This window comes from Canis lupus, chromosome 23, assembly GCF_003254725.2.
Source record: "Canis lupus dingo isolate Sandy chromosome 23, ASM325472v2, whole genome shotgun sequence".
Taxonomy (NCBI): domain Eukaryota; kingdom Metazoa; phylum Chordata; class Mammalia; order Carnivora; family Canidae; genus Canis; species Canis lupus.
This window is the reverse complement of record NC_064265.1, coordinates 19,184,341-19,206,595: the sequence shown is the minus strand read 5'-3', so window position 1 is coordinate 19,206,595 and position 22,255 is coordinate 19,184,341. Positions and strand designations below refer to the sequence as shown.

Sequence of the window (22,255 nt, the reverse complement as noted above, 5' to 3'; positions counted from 1 at the left end):
TCTGTTATAGCAAAGGCTTTTCTGTTTTATTTTAGAAAAAAAAAATACTCATTCAGGTCTAAAAGATATGTGGGATCTCTGGATAGACTAATAGCTTTGATGCCTAATTATCATATTCATGCTATTTATTTTTCAAGTTTTATTAAAGATTGCAAGGGGAGGAGAAGGTTGGGGGTTGCGGGAAAGGCCCCCTAGTGTCTACCCTCCTCATCTCTTCCATTGGCCACAGCCATTCAGCTCTGGCCTCAAACTTGGACTTAGCAGTATTAGAGTCCTGCCATTCACCAGATCCAGCCTCCCAAAAAGGGAGTTTGGGGCTCATCCATTGTTAACTGAGTCTGACATTGTTAAACTGAGTCTGATATCAGCTCTCACCATAGCCTCTTATCCAACCATCTCTTTCAATCACTCACAATGTTCTCCCTGAGAGGATTCTGTAAATGAGATTTTCTCTATCTTGTCATGTTTTGAGCGTCTTATAAAGATTGGCTCTCCATGCAAATGCCAAATTGACCCACCTCTTAATCTATCACTGGAGTCACTCAACAAACTCTTTTAAAGTCCCAACTCTATGCCACACATTCTGATAGGTACCAAGGTGTAGCCATAGCCCATCTTCCCACAGAACATAAAATCTGGTAAGGAAGGCCCTTGGGGCATGTTTCACTCTAGACATAGGCAGGTTTCACTATGACATATTAGACATAAGGCAGGTTTCACTCTATGATGTCTGGGAGCACATGACCTGGCCTGAGGAAGGTAGAGACAAGCTTGTCTCTCTCCAAAGGCTGAGAACCTGCAGAAGTTATGGTCCAGTTACAGAGACTAAAGAGGGTCAGATTGATTCAGATGGAGGAAATAGCCTCTTTGAAGGACCAGAGACCAGAGAGAGCCTGGAGAGGGAGTACCCAGAGAACTGAAAAGTCCAACAGGACTGAAATGTGGGAAGAAATAAAAGTGAAGGGTTATGTAGGGCAAGATCATAAAGGAACTCATGCTCAGGATTAAAGTGTCAGGGGGCACGTGGCAGGACTCAGTCTGTTAAGCATCTGACTCTTGATTTCTGCTCAGGTCATGATCTCAGGATCATGAGATTGACTCCTGCATCAGCTCCACACTGGGCATGGAGCCTGCTTAAGATTTTCTCTTTCTGTCTGCCCCCCTCCTCCCCTACCCCACTCTCCCCTCTTAAAAAAAAAAAAGATTAAAGTGTCAGAATGTCTATAAGAACAATGGAGCATCCTTGAAAGTTTTGAAGCAGATCCATGTCGTGAGCAGACTTGGATTTTTGAAGGGTTACTTTTGTTACAGGCACAGTTACTCTTGTTCCCTTGAACAAGAAAACCTGAAGGGTAATATTAGAGACATGGAAACCTTTTTGATGGTGTCTTAGGACTCCCCCACCCCCCGAAGCTGGCTCAAAGATGAATATTTTTGTATAAATGACGAAGTAAGTGCTTCCCAAGGATTCCTCTGAGGAGGTGGAAGAAGTAAGCCCTGGGAGGGAGGAGGCCATGCAAGGGTACAGCCTCTGCCTGAGTCCCAGTGGCAGCCTGATCCTGATGGGAGCCTTTAAGAGGAAATTGCACTTAGGCCTTTGACCAGCCTCAAAGCAAGGCAGCTGGGTTTTAATGCTTCCACTGGCTGGTCATTGGCTGTGGCTCCTTGCCCAGGGAAGTGTAGCCTCCAGGCCCTGCCAACTCTCCTCCTTTGTGGGTGATACTGCTCCAGGAGGCCAACCGCAGTCCTCTGAAGACAGCTCACAAGCGGAAGCCATAAGAAAGCACACAAAAGCTGGAGAGAGATAGCCAGAGTGGAAGTAAGTGTGAGCAAGGGGGTGGGGGGAATGGCAGTGGGGAGAAAGAGAAAACAGTGTGTGGGGGGGAGAGAAACAGGCACATTTAAAAGATAAGATGTGTGGGAGACGTCAGAACATAGGGGTTCTGTTAGTAATCAAATACTTCATACATTTTTAAACTTTTATTAACAAGTATTACATACTCTTTTCTAAATGGTAATAAGATTGTAAAATAATAAATATGTAACAATTTATGTTTAAATACTTGAGAACAATATTTATGAGAGAATTGGCTGTAGTGATCAGAATCTGAGGTCTCTTTATAAGAATTAAAAAAAAATACTGGTAGCACTAGCCAGTTTTTTGAGGGTGATGTACAGACCAGATATAAATACTTACCAGTTCAAAGAAAGGGAGGAAACCAAGGCTGTAAACCTTACTGAGAGCAAATCAGTGCTAAAGAGAGGAACATATAAATTGCCATCTTCCCCAGGATTCTGCATGTATCCTCATCAGGCTGCTGCTTTTTTGATGAGCCCTAAACAGTGGATTCATGCCGAAATGCCCAGAAGGATTTAAATGGTGGAGCTGGACATCTCTTCCACATGCATTTGGCCATTATCTCAGAGTTGATTTAATAAAAGGAAGACAACATACTAATTTTTTTCTGAAAGGTTTGGTTGGATGCCCTTGGAAAAAGCAAACAGATGAATTGAGAAATTAGTTTCATTAGCTGATATTAAAACTCTATCTCATTGAAATATTTCATTGGCTTTCAAGTCAATTTCACTAATGGAGAGACCGGCTAGCAAAATATGCAGGAAAACACAGTGTACTGATATAATTCAGTAATTTCCTACAACTCCTTAGAGAAATCCATATATAGAAAATGGAAGTCTTATTTAACAATCTTAAAATAGCATTCAAATAACTTCAGAAACAGTTTTTTTTTTTTTTTAAGATTTATTTATTTATTCATGATAGACAGAGAGAGAGTGAGGCAGAGACATAGGGGGAGGGAGAAGCAGGCTCCACGCCAGGAGCCCAACGTGGGACTCGATCCCGGGACTGCAGGATCGTGCCCTGGGCCAAAGGCAGGCGTCAAACCGCTGAACCACCCAGGAATCCCTCAAAAAAGAGTTTGATCAATGGACTCTTTGCCTAACGTATATTTTACAAACATAGGCAGCATTGTCACTCTGGGAAGAAAAAAATCCTATATTTTTAGGAACTGGTAGCATTCCTCTAAAAAGAGGAAATCAAGTTCCAGGAGGAGCTAGTTTGATAATTAGGTACTTAGGAGGAAGTCCATGTTGCCTAGTAAAAGGACATACAGGTTTGAATGAGATCTTTCTATTTATCCATGACACGCAGACATATCATTAATTTCTTTTAGGCTTAACTTCACTTGTGGGGCAAAAAGCACTAACAAAATCTAACATCCTAAGTTTTGGTTAACCTTCCTTGGGAATGGGGAGACACTCCCTGGTGTAGGATATAATTGGGCTGTTGCTTACAGCTGTGTAGGCTCTAACAGACCCTGCATGAGTGGCCTTGAGTCTCCTCGTGAACAATGGCTGGATTTAAAATTTTATAGTTTAGCCAATGACCTGTGAAGTGGAGGTAGGTGGTGGTGGTGTGTGTGTGTGGGGGGGGGGGGGGGCGGGTGGTTAAGGCCCCTTGGAATAAATTCAATGGTACAGGGGAAGAAAGGACAAAAGAGGGTAAACAATTGTTAACAGCAGTCTTAGCTCATATCGCAGGCTTTTGTTTTGTTTTCTTTCCCAGCCTCTCTCTGGTTCTCTACGATTTATTTAGAGAAGATCCATGAATAGAACATTAATTTGCTTTAGTTCCCTGAGAAAAAAAAATTAGGTGTATCTGTACCATGAAAACCCACTGGCTCTGGAATGTAAAAAATCAGCTACCTAATACTTTTGTCTCCTAGACACTAAACACTCTGTTTTTTAAAAAATAAATAGCTGATTGTTTGGGTGTCAACTACCATAGGCTCAAGGTGCTACCATTCGAAAGGCAGTTTTATCTTAAATTTGTATTAAGCAACCTTATGTAAAAATTCTTGGTGATTTACCTGAACAGAAACTTTATTGACACCTGTACGTCCCCCTTATTTGTTCTCTGCCAGCCACTTGTTCCATTTCCCTTAATTATCAAATGACAAAATTAACTCATTCCTTTTAAACCACTGATTTAACCATCACTCACCTGTGCATCAGGATTTGCTACGAGTCACAGGCCATCACATGTGACCTTCTCTTCCTGCCCTGTGCTACTTATTTTTCTATATACACACTCACCTTTACCTCCTTTAATCCAGGTTCAAAGGATGAAAGACTAGCTCCTTCTTCTCAAGCACTTCTATACATCATCAACCCTCCGCCCCATAGGATTGGAGGAAAATGTGGTTAGAAAGTCTTACACAGGGATCCCTGGGTGGCGCAGCGGCTTGGCGCCTGCCTTTGGCCCAGGGCGCGATCCTGGAGACCCGGGATCGAATCCCACATCGGGCTCCCGGTGCATGGAGCCTGCTTCTCCCTCTGCCTGTCTCTCTTTCTCTCCCTCTCTCTGTGACTATCATAAATAAAAAAATTTAAAAAAAAAAAAAAAAAAAAAAAAAAAGAAAGTCTTACACAAGGGCACCTGGGTGGTTCAGTGATTGAGTATCGACCTTTAACTCAGGGCTTGATTCCGGGTCCTGAGATTGAGTCCCACATAGGTCTCCCTGCAGGGAGCCTGCTTCTCCCTCTGCCTCTCTGTCTCTGCCTTTCTGTGTCTTTCATGAATAAGTAAATAAAATCTTAAAAAAAAAAAAAAGGCTTACACATCATTTCTTTTAAATATTTTAAATTCATACACTGCTCCATTTTAGGCAAAAAAATTTCTCTAAATAAATCAAGATTAATCTCTTCTTGAATAGTACTGGAGACCTCCAGAATTATTCTAACCCTAATTTTTCTATGTGCCACGTTTCTGCATTGGTCATTCTAAGAATTCTCTTTGTGTCATTTTTTCCATAGCAGATTATGTTTTCCATGTTACAAGTGAGGTTTCATTTGCTATATTTCATTTAATTTAGATGTTCCCCAGGGACACAGAGAGATAACAGAAGTCTATTAATCTCATTGGCTGTTGGATATCCTCAAGGTTTAGGACTAGAATGTCTCCCTTTCTTGCCTAGATCTGCTTCTGAGGCCCCCTCATTGACATTCACTGACTCAGTTACTGTCTGCCCATTGCCCAGAGATTTTTATCTCCAGCCTCAGACTCTCTTCTGAACTCCTCTTTATATACCCAATGGTTATTTACATATGCACTAGCTTATTCGATACCTAATTTGTTATCCATAAGTGTTCGAATAAATGAACGAATCAGTTGGATGTTTCTAAATTTCACCGGAGGAGGTGGGGCAAGAGAAAGAACATTCTATGTACTCAAAATCCAGGGCCTAGCTCATCTTCTGACTGAAGTTATATCATTTTTATTTTTATTTTGAGGTTTGTTATTTCCACAGATTCAAAAATGTTTCCCTCCAAAACAGTTTTTCACTGTAGATTTTATGTGCTATGTTTTTCACTATTGAGCCCTTTCTGCTATGAAGTGAAACAAAATCTCATTGTGGCTTTAGATTTGCCTTTCCTCCTGCCATACTTCCAGCATCACTATCCATGGACTCTCTGAATACTTACAGACTCATGATATTTCACAACCTTCCAAATGAGAAATTGCCGTATAGTGAGACATGTAAAGCAATGAGTTGATGTACATAGGATTCACTAGTCTGACTATGCACTCTAATTTCCATATGGAAAATGTACCCTTTATAGATGGTGGCATAGTTTATTGAGAACTTTGATACAGCATCAGCTAGGAGAGACCACACATTAATGAGATTTGGGTGCTGTCTTGTAAGATGTATATGTATGAGGGTTTTTTTTTTTTTTTCTTTCCTAGCTACATGTGGTCTTGAGAACCAAGTAATGTGAGGATGTGCCTGTTATTATTTTTTTTAATAAATCAATTGGAAAAACGTGCCTTCTTTCCCTATGACTAGCAGCTGCTGGTTTAGAAATGAAGGCTTTTACCTACAAATTGCTTTCCTTGAATTGTAAGCTGAGACTGCCACTGGGCTGTTTTGGGTTTCTGTGGCCTTTGGGTGAAGAGGTCAAAGTGGGTTTCAGTGTTGGCTTTCACAATTGATGGTGTCAAGGAGATAGGGCTGCCAGTAGACTGTGGAGAAGAAGTGAGTGTGGTACTGGAGTGTTCCCTGTGATGGTCAGAGCCCTCAGAGATAGACCATCTCACCAGGTAAGGAACCCAGATCAGCTGACATCATAATAATTTGGAATGAGGACCAGCAGAAAGGAGTCATAAGTAGCAACCATTGCCAAGGGACTAGTGGTAAAAATGAGGATCACAACCCTATGATTTGTACCATACTCCCTTCCTTGCAGTAATTTGTGTATTTACTTAGGCTAACTTTTAAATTCATCTATTAAGTTAATTCTCTCCTTTTCCTATATGTTATTGTGCTGTATACGGTGTGTTGGAAATGGTTAACTATCTCGTTGAGTCCAAAGGAGAATATGGAGACAGGATCATGATAAAACTACAATAATTGATCTCAACTAGATTGGGATGTAGTAAATAATGAGATTTTAACCTTTCTTCCTTTGTGAAGTGTACATTTTTGGAAATAAGGGGTGATTCTGTTGTACCACCTAGTAGCAATGGTTTGGGATGGGAAGTAGTGGAGTGTGGAGGATATCTGTACTTTTTATTTGTTATTCAGCATCCAAACCCATGCTTCTATGTTTGGGATGTCTCCTTTTATGAGTCTTGGTAGGAGGCAGAGTCTATTTCTACTTAGAATCTTTTTCAAGTTTTTATTTAAATTCCATCTAGTTAACACTCAGTTTAGCATTAGTTTCAGGTATAGAATTTAGTGATTTATCACTTACAACATCCAGTGCTCAACACAAGTGCCTTCTTTAACCCCATCACCCATTCAACCCACCTCCCCACCCACATCCCCTCTACTAACCCTTATCTTATTTTCTATGGTTTAGGGTCTGTTTTCTGGTTTGCCTCTCTCTTTTTCCCCCTTATGTTCATCTGTTTTGTTTTTGAAATTCCACATATGAAACTGGACCACTTTCTTATACACAAAAAATAAATTCCAGCGATCCCTGGGTGGCACAGCGGTTTGGCGCCTGCCTTTGGCCCAGGGCGCGATCCTGGAGACCCGGGATCGAATCCCACGTCGGGCTCCCGGTGCATGGAGCCTGCTTCTCCCTCTGCCTGTGTCTCTGCCTCTCTCTCTCTCTCTGTGACTATCATAAATAAATAAAAATTAAAAAAAAAAAAGATTTAAAAAATAAATAAATAAATTCCAATGGATGAAAGACCTAAATGTGAAACCATCAAAATCCTAGAGGAGAATATAGGCAGTAACTTTTTTGACATTGGTCATAGCTACTTCTTGCTAGACACATCTTCAGAGGTAAGAGAAACAAAAGCAAAACTATTGGGACTTTATCAAGATAAACAGCTTCTGCACAGCAAAGGAAATAATGAACAAACTAAAAGGCAACCCTTGGAATGGAATGGGAAAAGATATTTGCAAACAACATATATGATAAAGGGTTAGTATTCCAAAATCTATAAATAACTTATCAAACTCAATACCCAAAAAACGACTTATTTTTCCTTAGAATTAAAAAAGGCCTGATGCTCAGTTACACAGCATTCTTGGCAGCTGAAAAGCATTTACCTCACTTAGGCCAATCACATTTGTTTGGTGTACATTCGAGTCTGGTGGTAGAGATGTAAAGCCACTACCACCTGCAAAGAATACATTTTGCAGCCTGAGTAGTGTTCCATCTTTAAAGGCTACCATAGTACTTTTAGTGGAAGTAAAAGTGCTATTCCTTCTAGATGGATCTGTGCCAAGGTGTGGCACTGCCTGCCCTCATTTTCTGCTGTTTTCTGAGCTCACTTCCCTGGCCCTCATGACAATTCTGGAAGCTATCTAATATAGTTTTTTCAATAAATTGTTTTTCTGCTTACATCATTCAGGGTCACTTTCTGTTTCTTCCAGCTGAGAAGCCTGTGTTGTGTACTGAGGGTACCCACAAGCAGTGCATGAAAGAAACCTTCTCTGAGAGTTGAACATTCTAAACCCACACGGGTGTGGGATGTAGGTTATGTCTCCAAAGGATCCCTGGGATCCAACTCACTAAAAAACCTCCAGCAAGACTCCCTTAGTTGCGTATAAATACCATCTATAAACAGCTGTTTATCCTCCTTGGTGGAGTGAGGTTAATCCTGTGGTCATCTTGACTACATGATTCACAAGGACTGTCTCAATGTTCTGAATCATAGGAAACCTCAGGTGGTCTGTGAAGGCCCAGGAAATGTTTGTGGTATTTTCATCCTGATGTTGCAATACGGGTATGATCTACAAATTTTGCCTGCTGGCCTCAAAATGCTGAAAAGGCATTAACAAAAAGTTTTTAAAAAACAAATGAGTGAACTAAAGAGGGGGTCAGTAGAAGGAAGTGGGATCCAAAAATATGTGGTTGTTATTTCATTGACAAAGGTAAAAATGATTGAAAGGTGGGTAGGAGTTTTTTGATAGCTTAGAGTGGAAATCAACAAGGAGCTTATTATACAAAAAAGAAGAGAAAAGGCAAGTTTCCAAAACAACAACAAAAAAAAGGATGAATTTTTTTTTTTTCTGAGCAGTTTGTGAGATCATTAGCTAATCACAGGGCATAGCTAAAATGGACAATTTAAATTATCTAGTTGCTTATTAGAAAAAGAAAAGGTAGTATGCTTATCTTTTTTTCACTTAATAGGAAAATCATGTGACTATTCAGAATTCTCATGAGTAGGGAAGAACTACCAGAAAAATGTAACCATGGGAGGCAAATCAGATAACAGAGGTGAAAATGAGGAGTGTTTATGATCTGAAGAAGATGAACGAAAGCAATTTTAGATTGAATTGAACCTTGAGGTTACAGAAGTTCTAGCATTGAAAGGAGAATTTTGTAGCATAGCCAAAGAGAAAAGCCCAGAACTTTATATGTAAAGATATATTGTGAAATACTATATAAAGGTATTTTCACCAAAGCAAGACTCTTTTTGGCTGCGGAAATGCAGAAGGTAATTACTATGGATGAGCATAATACTTTATGAGAGTGCTTTATAATACTTTCAAAATCACTTATAAAATAATTTACAGTTTCCAGGATTAAGGTTGTTCTGTGATTCAGTAAGCAAAGTTTTGAAATTTTCCAGGTCTAGATTCAAATCCTGACTCTGTCCCTGTATATTTGCTGGGGCTACCAGAACAAAGTGCCACGGTGGCAAGGTGGCAAACAACAGAAATCTACTTCTCACAGTTCTGGAGGCTGGGAATCTGAGATTTAAGTGTTGGTTGACAGGGTTGGGTCATTCTGAGGGCCATGAGAGAGGTTCTGTTCCAGGCCTTTCTCCTTGGCTTGTAGATGGCTGTGTTCCCCCCATGTCTTCACATCGTCTTCTGTTTGCATGACTGTGTCCAAATTTCCTCTTCTTATTAGGACACCAGTCTGACTGGATTAGGACTCCCATAATGACTTCATTTTAATTGAATTACCTTTTTAAAAACCCTACCTCTAAATAGCAGTCACATTCTGAGATGGAATTAGGGAGGTAGGACTTTGACATACACATTTTAGAGGAGACACAATTCAGCCTGTAACAGCCACTTACTATCTTACTATGCTTTCTTAGATAAGTCAATTCTTCTGAGACATTTTCCTTATCTTTAAAATGGGGGCAATTGTAAGATGAGAGGTGAAGCACCAACAGCCAAAGCTGGCACATAACAAGAATTAAGGATTTTTTTTAAGTCAACAGATATTATTGCAATTGTTGTGATAAAGTACAGCATGAGCACAGAAAAGGAAACCCTCAAAATTAAAAAATTCCATTACTCCAGCCTGTCAGTGAGTTCAGAAAGATCTCTGTGCTCCACAGAACTCTTCTCTGACCCTCCCAGTCAGGGGTGTCTCTGAACACACATCAGCATCTTTCTCCTCTTTCCTGACCCACACAGTTTGTCAGTATCTCTTACTTAGCCAAGAAAATAGGCAGCTGGCTAGGAAAAAAAAAATCTAGTTTCCTGCTCAGATACTATTTCAGGTGAAAAAAACAAACAAAAAAAAGGAACTAAAAAAGGAGAGTTAGAATATATTAGATTTTTTGGATACCTGCAACCTACTTTTCTAATCGCTTTTAAACCAGCTTTCAGATGGTCTGGCCTGTTGGAGGTGAAGCTGAGAGAAGCCAGCAGAGGGCAGCAAAGTGCCAGGTAATCAGGCCTGTAGAGCCACTCTAAGGTACAGGAGGTGTGGGGGCCATCCTGGCAGGTGGGTGTCCCTCTAGGGTAGTGGTTCACAAATTTTGTTGTATTAGAGCCACCCAGGGAGCTTTAACACATTCTGATATCTCAGGTAAGTCCAGACTGACCAATTAAATCAGAATTTCTGGGGCCTGAAATCAAGCATTGGTATTCTTTGAAGGACTTTAGTTGTCCTAAGGTGTAGCCAAGTGTAGCTAAGTTTCAGAATTACCCATTAGCTTTGGTAGAGCTAAAGAGGTAGAGCTAGAAATTGTACTGAAAGGAATGTTGGGGCATAGGTGCCAGTCCATTAGAAGGCCAAAGGGCCAAATTTGGGATTTGAGAAAAGATGGGGACAGAGATGAGTAAAAACCAGCCAGGGTCATTACTCAGATTATAGTCCTCATCCTAGGGAAGTGGGTTTTGACAGTTTCTAAATTGTGGCCAAATCACAAGGTATTAGTAGTGCTTTGAAGGTAGACATTCAAATACATTGGAATTGTTGGAGTTGCTAATAACGAGATAACATTCAATAGGGTTACTTGATGAAATATGGCAAATGCAAAATGGAAACAGACCAAGTTAATAAGAATACGTTGAAAGAAACAGAGATGAATGTTACCCACCAAACAGGAGAAGGCAGGAAGTAGTAAGAAATTCCTACCCGGAGCCCTACATGAGTGACCAAGGAACCCTCCCTGCTGACTAGGTCCAGGCTCACGTTTGGCATGTAAATCACTTGTATGAAGGAGAAATGTAAAGAAGGTTCAAAGCAGTACTGTGAACCCTGAGGTCTAAAGAAAGTACGAAGGGAAATTGGTAAAGAGTTTTTGTGGGAGGAGAATTTATAGATCATAGAATTAATAGAATACAGAGGGAGGAAAAACCCTGACTTTATTCACATATGTTCTGCTCTTGATATGAGTCAGAATATGGACCAGGGGAGTTTAACATGTATATAAGGAAAGACAATTGTGACAATTACATCTCTTTGTTCAAAGTGTGATTGCTACTTGAGTAGGTAGTTTGAGGTGGAGGTGGTGAGAACCTGTTTGTCAACCACTTGAAGAAAATGATTTTGTGTGTGTGTGTGTGTGTGTGTGTGCATGCTATGACTTAAGTAACATCAGCCTTTTCAAACTGCGTTATCCTAGAATTTTAATAATCAGCTTTGAAATCCTGACAGAACACAAACGTGTTTCCTTAAACAGTGACTCTCAAAATCAGTGTGCATCAGGATTGTCAGAAAACAGCTGGGGGCAACCCGGGGTGGTTCAGCGGTTTAGCTGCTGCCTCTAGCCCAGAGCATGATCCTGGAGACCTGGATGGAGTCCCACATTGGGCTCCCGGCATGGAGCCTGCTTCTCCCTCTGCCTGTGTCTCTGCCTCTCTCTCTGTGTGTCTCTCATGAATAAATAAATAAAATCTTAAAAAAAATAATAAAGAATGCTCACCTTTACTTAGCTCTGTGATTTCAACTTTGTATAGGGAGTCATCTTGGAGAGTGTTAAAAATACTCCACCCCAGAGAGTATGTTATGCTTGACCTGGCAAGTGGTCTGGGCATCAGCATTTTTAAATCCACAGGCGTTCAAATTGGCAGGATTGAGAGCCATGAGCTAGTGCGTCAGCATCCCCCTCTAGTTGGTCTTGTGTCTCTGGATAGTCTCAGAATTTAGGCAGTCAAGACAATTAATAATCCCAGTTGACATTTTGTCAAGTGCTTTGTATGGGTCTGCATAGTTGGAAGCTTTTCATGTGGATTATCTCATTTAAACCTCACAACAAGAAATGTATTATCTGTTACCCCTACAGGAAAGTGTTTAGGGCTTATGGCTCTGCAACAAATTATAAAAATGGTTGAGACTTGGCAAAAATATATTGGTCCAAAACACAAAAGGAAAACTGCAAAAGTGAAATTAATATTAACCATTTTTAAAATGTTTTATTTATTTATTCATGAGAGACACACAGAGAGAGGCAGAGACCTAGGCAGAGGGAGAAGCAGGCTCCCTGCAGGGAGCCTGATGCAGGACTTGATCCCAGGGCTCCAGGATCACGACCTGAGCCAAAGGCAGATGCTCAACCACTGAGCCGCATAGGTACCCCAATATTAACCATTTTTTAGTAAAAGAGTACAATTCTCTTGAATATTTTTAAAACAATGTCTTGTATTTAATAAGGTGTATAAGTGTCTTCTAAATATGCTTATTATTTTGTAAGGTAGGACTTGTAAAATACCTAGTGCCTATGAATGTCTGCAAATGGCCCTGCTCACCATAACTTGACACAATAGATATTAACTCTATAGATGGGAAATTTGAGGCACAACAGATTTAAATGGCTGATTTAAGTCACACAGTCAAGTAAGGGATAAAAAAAAATAGTTTAAAGCAGAGTATCTGTGAGTCATTGAAATGACATGTATTGTATATATACACACATCTCCCATACACACATGACTTTTGAAAAAATTCCCCAAGGGAGTTGTAAAGAAATTTCGATTTGAGCCTTTTAAATCCCTTTCAGAGAATCTAGGGATCCCTAATCCATTTAGTCTGAGTTCAACAGGGCAGCCACTTAGGGGGTTCCTTGGAGACTGTGTGGGAAAGGCACCCCAGGCATAGATACCACTGCAGTCCTGCATCAGGGCCGCTAATTCATGCATCATGATTAGAGCACAGGTCTCATTAAATATTTCTCGAAAAGAAGAGAAAGTTAAAAAAGTATTCAGAAGACATACTTGGTTCACTTTAAAACCGTATGCTCTTGTCATTAGGTAGTACTTGATGCCTTTCATTTTAAAATAGAAGTGGGGTGCCTGAGTGGGTCACTCAGTTAAGTGTCTGACTCGTGATCTCAGCGTAGGTCTTGATCTCATAGTCTGAGTTCAAGCTCCATGGTGGGCTCCACACCCAGTGTGGAGCCTGCCTACTTACTTACTTAATTAATAAAAAATAAAGATAGAAATAAATAGAAATAAAAAAGATATGGAGACTGAACCCCAGTGACTGTCCCTCACTGCACCAGTTAATGGTGGAACCAAGGCTGGAGTGCAGACACCAAAAGTCCCCAGGACTAGCAGGTATTTTACTGGCATTTTCCACAAGCCAAATTTCAGTTAAGAAATGTGTCATGTTTCCACTATAAAGGCCTTTGCAAAATGCCCTGAACTCTTGACTTACTGTCAGAGACTTCCTATGTCTTCACAATAGGTAGAGAGAAGGAGATACTAGGCTGACAGCTTGGCAGACAAATGATTAAAAAATTGTCACACTCTAGCATGGAAGCTGATCAGCTCTTAGAGTTTGGAATTTTTTCTCCTCTCCTGCCATCTGCTGGTGCTTTGAGACACATTTTCATTCATCTGTCTTTGATCCCAAGTCATTCCTATAATACTTGTTTAGTTGTCGAGGTCATTACTGCTCAAATCATCAAGTCACATTCTTAGGAAATTCAAAAATGTTTATTTGATGTTCAGGACAAAGCTATGACTTATGATTCATTTTTATACCAGAATATTTTATTTCTGCTAAATATTTTGCTCTTCAAATTTGAGCTGATTATGTGACAATGTCAAATCATGTGACTGTGAATATATATACATCTACACTTTAAAGAGAAGGGAAAATAAAGACATGCAATTCTATTACATTGGATATTTACTTAAACATATTAAGCACTAGTTGTCGTGGTATCAAATATTGATGGAAAAAAATGCTGTTTAAAAAATTTCCTTTTGAAATTGTAGGGGCCCTAAGGCAGGCTGCCCCAAGCCATACCACTTAGTCATGAAGATCATTTCAGAGGAAGACAAACCATGAGAGACTCCTAACTCTGAGAAACAAAGGGTTGCGGAAGGGGAGGAGTGTGGGAGGTTGGGGTAACTGGGTGATGGGCACTAAGGGGGGCACTTGATGGGATGAGTACTGGGTGTTATATGTTGGCAAATTGAGTTTAAATAAACATTTTTTTAAAAAAGATTATTTCAAGCTAAAATAACGAGGCCCAAAACACTGGGAAGAAACTTTCATCTTCCCCCTAATGGTTTAAAATAATTTAGATAGAGCACCTGCTCCAGAAAATGGTCACCACAAATAACTACAATATAAGGTGAACTTGGTGTGGTAGGCCCAGAGGAATTTAGCAAAGTGTTTGTTAAAATTCCTCTCTCTGTCCCATTGTTTCTGAATGGCCTTGGCAAACATTTGTTGGCCAATCATATCGTCTTTTTCATCTTCCTGAATTGCTTTCCTTTCTTTTGAAGTAGTAGACTCCTACTCCCTTCTCCTTAGTTTGAGATGACATATAAACCTCAGTTTGCCTGTCTTTGAAATCTCATGTCTGTGTGGTTTCCTGGTAAGTATGTAATTAAATTTGATTTTCTCCTGTTAATCTATTTCATGTCAATTTAATTCTTAGACCAGCCAGAAGAATCTTGAAGGGTAGAGTAAAAATTTTCCTTCCCAACAGAATGAATCCTTGACCCTAGCTATTGTTGCTGGATTTCTGGCATTAGGTTGTTGCCACTCTTATACCTGGAGTTAATGAAAATCCATTCGGGTTCACTCACATTGTTAAAAATTAAATCCATTTCTCAAGTTATCTGAGATTTTTTTTGCCCTTCCAACAGTCATGGAGATTTTATATAAAATCCCAGATCTCCAACATCTCTGAGGAAATTAAAAAATCTGGCTAACTTTGGCCTACTCCTGCAGTTGCCAACTTTCTGTAACCTGCTGTATCTATCTATTGGGCTTCCATTTTAGGATTTTGGAGAGGGGTCATCAGTATTCCTCATTAAACTCCAGATTAACAAATGCTTCCCCTCTGGCATCCCAATCAAGTCCACCAAGTAGTAGAGAAAATCTTCATCATAGAAAAATCAAACCCCAAATTATAATGAATGAGTAAAAAGGCTGAAAGAGACTCCAAATCATCATAGCCAATCTTCAAGTGAAACCAACAATTAAAAAAAATAAAGAACAGAAAAATAAAATGCATACTTTGGAAGAATTAACTGAATATTTTTATTTACCAAATGTCAACATGTAATTAATTTGTGTTTTTTCTCGATTCACAGTGGCAACCAATACACACAAGAAGCCTGAACATGATTTGTTTATTAAGGAATATGATGAACATTAAATGCTTGAAAATTAGGTTGAAAATTGTTAGTTGAAAAAATATTTTGAAATATTGATACCACTAGTTAAAAATTTGTTGAAATGCTTGACAATTATTTGTCTGCTAAAATAAAACTAAACATGATTTGTTGATTAAATGACAATACTAAATGCTTGAAAATGATTGGTTTTACCTTATATGTACTATTTTTATCTACTCTAAATTTCCAGCTTGCTCTCTGTCCCATTTATATAGATAGAATGAAAAAATGAAATATCTGAAAGTCTTTTGTGAAATTATATTAATTAATTGGTACCAGTATGCTCGTTGTGCTAATGTACAATATACTTTTTGTAATGCCTTATTCCAAAGCTTCTTGTTTCTTAAGGAAAAGATATTTCTTCACATTTACAGCCAGGCTACTATTGTTCTCCTTCTCACTGTAATATAATTTTAGAATGAGAAACATCACATAGAAAAAAAAAAAGAGTGAGAGAGAAAGAAAATTCATTTACCCTATGACACGACTGCAGGAACAGAACATGGGCTTGATTTGCTCAAGATCAGACCTAGGAAAATGAATGAGATGAAGTCCCAGATTTCTGGCCTCTATGTCCTGTACCCTGCCCTTTGTAATTTAAAAGAACTCCAGGCATAATCAACAAATTGCAAATATAAAATGAAATCAACATTTTATAATAGTACTTCCCAAACTGATCAGTTTTCTCATGAAGTCCCTTGAGTGGACACATTTTGCTGTGATTCATAAACTGGTTCAGTGACATAACAGCATTGGCAGGTTAGGAAAATGGCAGAAACACAGCTCCACATGAATTCTCCTCTATAAGGGTGATTACAAAATTGCATACCCTTGATGTCTTTGTCAGTACTCTACCAGATGCAGAAATCCAGATACCTACCTGATAAATTCCCAAAGGGGTTGTAGCCTCTTAGATCACCCAGAGAAGGCACCAGACTGAAAGCATATACTAAGTGGAACATTCTTGAACCCATGGCAAGGAGTCTGGGACGGGGAACTTACGTGGCTCTGAGACCCCAATGTGATTCATGGCTTTGCAGACAAAAGATGATACGGTACATGAGGTATTTTTTCAGTTTTTAATTTTTTTTTATTTTAGAATTGTGGGGTTTTTTGTTTGTTTTTTGTCTTTTGGCTGGAACAGTTTCAGGCAAGGATGTTCCAAGTTTTTGGGCTGTGGATGAGATCAAGGACAGTGTAAGCTTCACCAAAGCTTCCTACGCTCGGTTCCTATAGGTATTTTTGACACCATGTTCAGAAATCATGTTTTAAAAAATAAAACACCAAGTCACTTGCCCGCTTTCTAATCAGCTTATTGTTTTTCAGCAGATAACTTTAGCTTTTAGATGTGAATTCAATGTATTTGAGAATATAAAGTAATCCTTTAGAAAATACACATAGCTCAGTCAAGAGTACATTTGCTCATAAAAACTTCTGGCTCTTCAATAAGCACTGAACCAGAGATAGGTATATTCTCAGTGCATGTCACTAAAAATACTCATATAAAACCCCCTCCAGCCATTCAAGTTTAGACCTGTGTACAATATGGCTTTTGTTCAGCAGTTTTATTTTAATCTGAATGTGCAAAGACTTTCAGCAATTGTTCTTTATGGGCCTACATGCCACATAATGTTGACAAGCGAGCATTTTATTGATGCGTAAAAGCCTTTCTCGTCAAACGAGTAGGCATAGCTATCTATTTTTCCTCTTAATATGAATATGAATCTTATGCTTCCTGGTGCAGGTGTTTTGGAGCCCTAGAGAGGGGTGGATTATCTTGTGTCTTCTAGAAAATGTACCCAGTTTGATGCTGTAGCTAACCTTCTGCAGAGTCCCACATTTGTTGCAAGATTACATTCATCCTCATGCCTTTTAATTCCCCACCTCTACCCTCTCCCTTCCTTTTTTATCAAAACCATCTCTTGTTTAGGGACAATTGGGTTTTACTGCCCTAGATCTAGACACACTCAAAGGACTCTGGTGGAGGCCCACTGTGACCAACCAGCATACTAGAGAGGACATGTGTAGGTACTCTAGTTAACAGCCCAGCTCAATACCAGCCAATAGCCAGAATAAACTTCCAGTCCTGTGAGTGTGCCATCTTGGATTTCCAGCTTAATCAAGCCCTAAAGTGACTCCAGTTTCAGCAGTTATCTGACTGCAATCTCAAGTGAGATTTGCTCAACTCAGCATTTTGCCCAGAAAGAATTTTGTAGGGCTCCCAGAGAGAATTTTGGACAGGATAGTTATTAAAAAATTGGAGAAGGACCCAGGGAGAGCTTCTGTTAGTGGTAGGAATATTTGTATCATATAAACCTGTAGTAATCTCAGACATAGCTTTTACATTTCTGTCTTTCTAGATAAAATCAGTGGGACTCTCTCATCCCTCTATCTTTTCTCTCTACCTCTTTTTTCTTCACATGTAATCTCTATCGGTGTGTCTGTTGCCATTTTGTGACAGGTTTGTGTGTGTGTGTGTGTTTTGTTTTAGTTTTTTTTTTTTTAAAGAGGCCTCACTCTCACTGAATTGTCATGTGAATGTTTGCAGTTTCTCTCTCTGTCCCTGAACAACCTTGGAACTGATGCCATTTTTTCTCTCTGCAATTCTCTTTCGTTTGCCTTCTTTCCTGAGTTCGAATCTATCCCATTTCTTCTTGCTGTTCAGTGATCTTTTTTCTTCTCCTAATTCTTTGCCAAGCTTATTTTTCTTTCTTCTAAATGCTACCAGTCCCCATCCACCCCCTGGTATAAGCTACATTATAAGCAATTATGGACATTTTCTTTAGAACAAATTTACAGAATGATAATTATGGAGAAAATCTGAGAAAAGGGAAAGAACTTACAGTTATTTAGTCTGGAGAAAGTATTGTTTAGAGAGTTTCACATATGTGAACTAGAAAAGCAATAGAACTTAGTTATGTAATGAGAGGATGTGGCTAAGCGTGGATAAGACATGGGAGGTGATTAATCCCACCAGGAAGGCTTCTTCAGGTTCCCTACAGTTGGATGGAAGTCTTCTCTTTGTTCTTCATATGTCTTATAATGTGTCTTGTTTATCCTCACTTTGGAAATCTCAATTTAAAGTTACTGTGTCTACAGTAGGCCTTCTTCCTTAAAAAAAAAAATCTTTGCAATCTGTTTCCCTCATAGCACTGATTGCAATTTTGTAAGTACTGCAATTTAAAAACTTCTGTGGTTTCATAATTACTGTTGTTTATTTGGTTACTTATGGGCTTTCTCTCCCACTGGAATGCAAGCTCCTTGCAGAGGTGGGACACCTCTGCTATCATTGATGCTGATTCACACACATCAAGGATAGTATCAGGCATACATAGTAGGTGCTCAATGAAGATTCGTCAACCAGACGTTAAACCATTGTAACATCCTCAAAGCTGCAGTAATGGTACATGCTATTGCTGCAGAAATTGAAGGTATAATAATGCCAGACCACTAGAGTTATATCGCTGGTATTATTTAGATAAACATGGAAAAGATTATCGTAGGTAAGTTTATCAAGAATACAGAGCTTGGCTATGATGATTTCCCCCACTGGGTTTCTTCTTTCTCATTTATAGACACACTAGAAATATTGGAAATTTAATAAAGATAACTTTTTAAAATATAGATAACTCTCAAAGCCTTCCTTCTTGCCCCCACAAAAAGCCTTTATGATCCCGAGAAATGGATTGAGTTTGCATGTATTTGGGTGTATTTAGGATGTCATGATAGGCAGGGGGCGGCAAGGAGTTGGGAGGAACAATTTTTAGATGATGCAACTTTCTAGCATCCATCATTTACCACACATTGAATACTAACCTCTCTGTTGATTCATATTATCATATTGAGGAAGTGATTTGGGTTTCAAAAGGAGGAAGGGTGAGTGTTTTAAGCAAGTGTGCCTGACTCCATTTTTTACTCCGATTTTACCGGAAGTGGGATCAATGCCATGTGAATGGATTCCAAAAATGCAAAACTGTGGAGTGGAGAGAGCAGGAGAATAAATGACCTGGAGGCTGTCAGTCTGGAGTTCATTTGCTCTTGTGCCACCCACCAAATCAGTGACCTCATTCAACCATTATAAGGCTCATGTTTTTTACCTTTATTTTTTAAATTAATTTTTAAAAATAACACATCTTAATTGACAGGTTTTTTGGTGCAAAATACCACCACACTGTATGAAGCTGATATATGCCATTTGCCTGATGAATAACCCAAGAAATCCTGAAATCCTAAGATTCTGTGATTATTATGAACCAAATACAAGCATTTACCCTAAAGTTTTACATACAGCTTGTTATTTCCCTTAAATTAGTAAGCTATGGATAGCATGAAATATAAGGATAGATGAACTCCCCAATTATTTTATTCCCTTTTTACTTTCATTTGAGGTGTAGTTTACATGCAATAAAAGTGCACAGATCTTAGGTTTATAGCTTGATGAATTATTTTCTAATGTGTAAATCCAGGTAACCACGACACATATCAAAATAATTTCCTGCACCACAGATGGCTCCCTCAAGCCCCTCTCAGTCAATACTTCCCTCCAAAAATAACCACTATTGAGGTGCCTGGGGGGCTCAGTCTGTTAAATATCTAACTCTTAATTTCAGCTCAGGTCATGATCTCAGGGGGTTGTGAGATTGAGCCCTGTGTTGGGCTCCACACTTATTGTGGAGTCTGCTTAAGATTCTCTTTATCCTCTCCCTCAGCCCCTCCCTACTCAAACTCTCTAAAAAAATAGAAAAGAAAAAGCACATCTACTCCACTGAAATATTTTATTGGATTTTAAATTTCACATAAATGGAATAATACTGTCTGTTTCATCATAACATATCTATGAAATTTATCCATGTTTTTATATGATTAATGACATTATTTTAAAGAGCAGTCTTGAACTCATCAAGGAAAGAGTCATTTTCAGAAATACAAATTATTCTCATCCTCTCTCAAAATTATTTATCCATTTAGTTTTCCCCAAATATATGCTACATGAATTCACTGTCCTTCATGTCCTCTCTGAATAATCTAATTCTTTCTTTACATCTGTGCTCCACTCCTCTTCATTTCTGCCATTTGGATAACCTGCCCATCATATCTAATTACGTAACCGAAGTCTGACTCCATTTTTTGGAGTGCTATCAGATAAACAGTGATGCTTCAGATTTTAGCAGTCAAGCATAAAAGATACAGTGGACTGATATTTTCACAAGTCCAGTGGCCAGGGCTTCCTGGTATCTCAAGGGTGATTCATTTATTTCTGCATTGCTGGTTTCATCATTCAGTTTGGTTTATCTAGGAGGAACAGTGTATTAAACATCCCTCAGGATCAGATTTTGGAGTATTTTTACTTTAATTACTTACAATTAAGTAATTGTAAGAAGAAAGGTATGAGAAAGCCAAAAATACAGGAGAACTAAATTTAACTGCTTTATAACATATTGAACGTGACCCTTATTATATTAAAGACCTGGCACTAATCTGGGCCTGGGTATTGGGTTTGATGTTATTAATTATTCAAATTATACTACCAGTTATTTCTATACTAAGCAAGACCTTTCTGATTATATATTAGCAGCTTACAAGTTTTACATTGACAAATATACAGCTCATTGCAAATTAATGTATCAGTATGGCAATTGTAAATAATAATCTTTCAGAGCCTTGCCAAGTTGAGTCCATATCCTTGGTCAGCACAAACCTTGTTGCACTGGAGTTTCCAAGTCTGGTAGGCTGAAGGTCTATCACCAAGATAAAGGTGTGCAGTTAACTTTTTTCCAGGTAACATTTTGAGGATGCTGTGCTGCATTGCCTATCAGAACTGAAAGATTTATTCACCCAGCTGTTGGGGGCAGAGGGATTGTCTGCTGTTACTTTTCTTTCTTTTGGAATTGTCTCTGCTGAGGAGTCAACTTGTCTAAGACCTTGTTCTTTCCTAGGGCAGCTCACATGCAGTGACTGGCCATTGTAGAACAATGTTGTCTTGTCCTATTTGGGGGTAGCTCTGAAGAGCCATCTATTTACAGAGTTCCCCATGGAGTCAGCTGTGGGCTTTCTTGAGACTGCATCACAGCTCAGTTTCTCTGGCACAATCCTTCTTCTTCTGCTTTCCATACTTGTTGATCCCAAGAGCACTTCCTAACAAATGTCTTATATACCATATCAGATCTATTTCTGGAGAATTTTAAACTTCAACTCATCCCTTCTACAATGGACTGAATTGTGTTTCCTCCAAAATTCATCTGTTGAAGCCCTAACCTTCAATGTGACTATAGTTGGAGATAGGGCTTTTAGCAAATATTGTGGTTAAATGAGGTCACAAGAGTGGGATCCCAATGCTATATGATTTGACCTTCTAAGAAGAGGAAGAGAGAGAGAGAGAGAAATCCCAAGAAAGGCCATAAGTATCAACAAAAAAGCAGCTATCTACAATCTAGAATAAGGGTTCTTGCCAGAACCCAACCATGCTGGCGCCCTGATCTCACACTTTCAGTCTCCAGAATTGTAAGAAAATAAATTTCTGTTGTTCAAGACCCCCTAGTGCATGGTATTTTGTTACAGTAGTCCAAGCTAACAAATATACCCTCTGTCTGATTTCACGTCTTCTAACTTTGAGAGCAATTAAAAATCATGTTCTTAGAGCTTTGTTACTTGTTAATAAGCAAGCTATTTATTGAAACTTAATATACATACAGAAAAGCACACAAATCATTAGAATACACTTCAATGATTTTTTTTAAAAAGGAACACAGCCATAAAACTAGCACATAGACCAAGAGATACATCATTCTTTCATTCCTAATATTGGTAATTTGTATTCTCCTTATTCCTAGGTAGTGGCTTATTAATTTTTTTTCATTTCTTAGAAGAACCAAGTCTTGACTCTG

At 38.9% G+C, this 22,255-nt stretch overlaps 2 long non-coding RNA genes across 4 annotated transcripts in view; both read left to right on the top strand.

The window, feature by feature from the left end:
* Window positions 1-1,557: 1,557 nt before the first annotated feature.
* LOC112668630 (uncharacterized) overlaps window positions 1,558-22,255 on the top strand; it is a 152,641-nt gene continuing 131,943 nt past the window's right edge. Inside the window, exon 1 of one of the 3 annotated variants that reach the window (XR_003141750.3) lies at window positions 1,558-1,819. This is a non-coding gene — a long non-coding RNA (uncharacterized LOC112668630). The remainder of the gene's footprint in view (window positions 1,820-22,255) is intronic. The other 2 variants (XR_003141752.3, XR_003141751.3) reach the window with 2 other exon arrangements.
* LOC125753439 (uncharacterized) lies at window positions 6,168-15,463 on the top strand. The gene is made up of 3 exons (XR_007405307.1): window positions 6,168-6,217; window positions 10,109-10,175; window positions 15,288-15,463. It is a non-coding gene; the product is annotated as an uncharacterized LOC125753439 (long non-coding RNA).